Below are 4633 nucleotides of genomic sequence, written 5' to 3'. Positions count from 1 at the left end.
AGTGTCACAATCCTGTCACAAGTAAAGTGTGGGTAAGTAAGGATGTCATTTTTTATGAAATGGCAAGCTGGTATGCTCATATAGAAGATGATTTGGGGGCTGATGTAAGAGAGAATGTTGCTACATAAAATACAAGAGCTCGATCACAAGTCTTGAGTGGGCCGCAAGGGTCATCTAGTATAGGTCATGGTGAGAATCCACGGAGTGGCATGTGTGAAAGAGTGAGTCCTACTAACTCTTCAAAAAACGTATCAAGAAAAGGGAAGGAAAAAGTTGATGATGTCCCTAAGTTACCAAATTTGAGTACTGGTTATGATGATGGGGATAGTAGTGGATCTGACCAGAGTCTAGATGAGAAGTTTTTCATACCATTTATGAATACTTTGGATGCAAGAAGGATGCAAGCAGGGAGCAAGACACTTGGAAGTGATCTTAGACCATGCAAGTCTGAAAGAGTAAGAATTCCTATGCAGAGATTGACTTATGGAAGCTATGTAGCTTGTCATTGTGCATATATGGCAAAGCTTACAAAAAAGGTAGAACCCACATGTTTTGAGGATGCTATCAAAGATGAAAAATAGCGGTAATCTATGGATGAATACTCTAGGTGCAAGCAGGGATCAAGGCACTTGGAAGTGATTCTAGACCATGCAAGTCTGAAAGAGTAAGAGTGTGAGACAAACAAAATCTTTCATACCTCGAACAAAGTTGTGGTTATTTGACACTCTAGTTGCTTCAGCTATGCTTATTGGACTACAAATTTGGGGACCCTCAGTTGACCACCATGGAAGCTCTGGTAGAATTGATGGATGGATATCTATGGAGAGGCATCTAGTCTCTATGATCTCTTGGCTTAGGACTGATGGATGGAGATGTATAGAGAGGCATCTAGTCTCTATGATCTCTTGACTGATTTGGGCTAATACCTCAATGCCACATGAGATTATTTGAGCCAAGGTAGTTTCCCCCTCCTCTTGTAATTGATTCCCTTACTAGATCAATTTTCTTCATGCATAATTTATGGGAGATAGTTATGCTCGGCCAGCCCTTGAGTCATCTGAACAACTAGCACTACAAGGGGACACAAGATGTTGGTATGTGCAAATGACATCACGGTTTTAGTCACATGGCTTCATCATGGATACACTGTCCCCATTCTAGTACTCCTAGATGCACCCTCCCTTTCTCTCACACGGATAGATATCATTAGACTTATACGTCAGGATTTGATTCAACTAGATACCAAAAGCACATGGATACAGTCGGTGCAAGAGTTGGGCACGAAGATGGCTTTCTATAGAGAGCATCTTCTCCAACTAAAAATGGATGGATATGTGATCAAATTGGACTATATGGACACTCATTTATCCTAGTATGGGACATAATGTGCTATTGGTCAGATGCACACATCATCGCATCACCTAGAGATTGAGACTATAATATTTAGGAGAGTACTATTAGAAGCCAGAATATGCCATTTGTGCCATAGAGAGCCAGAGAGTGAGTTACATCACATTTGTCATTGTCTGATATACTATGAGATACGAGGCCGTTTTCACTGTCTATTCAGAGAGGGCTTTGGGCTGTTGGCTAGAGTCATGAGATATCATATCAGAGATTCCTTGGGTTGTTTTTGCTAGAGATGCACAGACATAGGGAAAGTATTTTGAGGAGACCATGACATTTAGAAAGGGAGATCATTGAATTCTTTAGAGTAAGGACTCGGTAGCTAGATGAGCATGCTTTACAGTAGTCTTTAAAGCCCACTTATACCAATGGTATATTAGTGGACAGAGCCACAGAGCTCGGGAGAGCTAGACACCCTTGTCTACGAGGGTGACCACGACATCAACAGAAGCTCAATCACTAGAGGATCAACACTATTCTAGCACAAAATGGGAGATGCCCAGTACGACCATTTATAGAGGTGGACATTGACAAAGCTCTTTAGCGATTGACTGATGCAATACTTTTTCGGATAGTTCCCAATGCCGACATCATCAGACATTGATGATGATGATGATGATTTTAGATTTTTATTTTAGTTTTTCACTTTACTTCATTTGATTTTTGTACCCATACATTGGATTAGATCCACAAGGATTGTATTAGTTTGGTCTCATAGGTCATGTTTTCCTTTTAAATAAGTTTAATGTAACATTTCATTTCATCCCCCCCCACCCCCGGTCGCAAAATATATCTGCAAGATTTTAAAGGCCAAAATTTACACTTACTTTTTGTGAAAAAAGGTGAGGGCCAAAAGCCATCCCATCGTCCGCGTGCGCGGATGATGGAGGGGCCTCAGAGGGGCTCTTGGCCCTGCCCTTTTTTTTTGCAAGCACAGAGAGAGAGAGAGAGAGAGAGAGAGAGAGAGAGAGAGAGAGAGAGAGAGAGAGAGAGAGAGAGAGAGAGAGAGAGAGAGAGAGAGAGAGAGAGAGAGAGAGAGAGAGAGAGAGAGAGAGAGAGAGAGAGAGAGAGAGAGAGAGAGAGAGAGAGAGAGAGAGAGAGAGAGAGAGAGAGAGAGAGAGAGAGAGAGAGATGAAATGAAATGAAATGCTATATTAACTGTCTTCAAAAGACCAAAAGGACCAATGAGACCAAATTGATATAGTCTTGGTGGATCTAATACAATGTTTGGGTACAAAATAAAAATAAAAATAAACTAAAGTGAAAAACTAAAATCATCATCAACATCAACTTCTAAGGATTCCCAGCATCAAGCGTTATCCGAGAAAGTATTGCATTGGTCATAACATCAATTTCTAAGGATTCCCAGCATCAAGCGTTATCCGAGAAAGTATCGCATTGGTCGTTGAAGAGCATCATCAATCTTTGCCTCTATAAATAGTCATACTATTGGACGTATCCTATGCTAGGATAGTCCTGATCGTGCGATTTAGCAAGAGAGATATCTGATAACGATGAAGTTAGTAGATTGGTGGAAGAGGAGAAGGGGAAAATAGAAATTGAAACACTTGGGCTACTTTTTGGTTTAAAAAAGGGGGGGGGGGGGGGGGGGGGGGAGGGCCAAGAGCCCTCCCATCATCCACCACAGACAATAGGGGGTTCTTAGCCCTCCCATTTTTTTTGCGCTCACAGTGGAGAGTGCAGGGTTTCAAGAGTGGGTGTCTCTACCGCCTACTCATCCGCTTGCAAAGAGGTCAAGTACATACAAGATGATCGGCCATGTGGGGATCATGACTGGCTAACCCCCCGTCCCTACCACAATGAAATATATCTCCCCATTTCCTCAATCTTGACGTCCATGCCCTCTGCCTGATTACCCTGTAATCGTGACAATATACTCATGTCTCTTGCAGCTAAAGTTGCACCCAAATATCTCAAACAAAAAGAGGACCCTCCACCAATTCCCCTCATCACCCAGTAGGTAGTTTCTATCTCACCATGATCCTCAATAACATACTCCCCACACTACCGTGCAGATCGAATACCACTCAAAACATCTCCCATGTCTCTCTAGCGCTCAATCCGTTGGTGCCAATCGCAGTTCCGGATAGGATAAACTTCAGATGGTGGGGTTGGAGGATGTTCACACCTAGCATGGGCCCGAAATTCTTCAAAGCTACCAAAAAATGTACACGTCCCTTGGGAGCAGCTTCTAGACTTGCAACTATTGACCTTGCCTCTACAAAGGGGACAAAGAACTTTCCTTGACATCTACCCTTTTTGAAGGGGAAGCATTGGTAACATGTTCATTAACATTGGGTTCTTACGTTCTGGGGGACACATTGATTCCCTCATGAGACAAGCGTATACCAACACTTTGCATAGGTGGTGGGAGTTTGTCTTCTTGATCTTTGGTGGGTGGCAAAGACATAGTCCATGCCTGTAATGTGGAGGCTCATGAAATTAGCTAAAGTGTAACTTATAGCAGCAGGATCCAAAAAATGATTTCATTGAACCATAATTTCATTATGCCAAGGATAATTCTCGAGTTTAATACTCTTCCATGGGCAATCAACCTGACCATGTTTCTCATCCATCTGCAAGGTTTTTCGAAACAAGCAATGTCACTCAAGAGGATGTTTCAAATGCAGATTCATGGTCTACAAATGGCAATGGATGCAATTCCGTAAAAATTAAGAACTGTGGTGCAGAGGTTTGTGGTCATGATGAAGCTACAAGAACTTGAGCTTCGTATTCATCATGCAAATATCTCCACCACCGGGGGTGTAGTTCTTCAAGCCATACTTGTATGCAACTTGAGCAGTAAAACTTTCCCTCAAGACCAAATGGAAAGTGTCATCTCCAAAGTACAAACTGGTTGCATATGATCTTATAGTTCTTTATAACCTTAGGGACATCACCTGCATGCATGAAAGGTCCCTTTGTAACCCCCATAAATGGGACCGTTCTTCTTAAATTCACCTTACCTCCATTGTATAAACCCCCTTCTTTACACTCACATGTTATCATACAGTAACCCTCAGTGAATTCCTTTGGTCTATAACCTTAATGTCTAATGGACTGCCATGAAACCACATTAGCTCACTTTTATCTTTTGCTACTTTCTTGTGATTTGCTTTCTTGAATGATTAGTGAATGGTGTTTGTGGTGTTCTCACCATCTAGCCAATAGTGTGTGCTAGAATTCACTTTATATTGACATCGAA

At 41.9% G+C, this 4633-nt stretch overlaps 1 pseudogene; it reads right to left on the bottom strand.

Moving 5' to 3' along the window:
- Nucleotides 1-3161: 3161 nt before the first annotated feature.
- LOC147432350 (uncharacterized) lies at nucleotides 3162-3908 on the bottom strand (annotated as a pseudogene).
- Between the last annotated feature and the right edge of the window lie 725 nt (nucleotides 3909-4633).

This window comes from Adiantum capillus-veneris, chromosome 20 (genome assembly GCF_014529385.1).
Source record: "Adiantum capillus-veneris isolate H3 chromosome 20, ASM1452938v2, whole genome shotgun sequence".
Lineage (NCBI taxonomy): Eukaryota > Viridiplantae > Streptophyta > Polypodiopsida > Polypodiales > Pteridaceae > Adiantum > Adiantum capillus-veneris.
The sequence above is the reverse complement of the archived record's forward strand: the minus strand, read 5'-3'. Positions and strand labels throughout refer to the sequence as shown.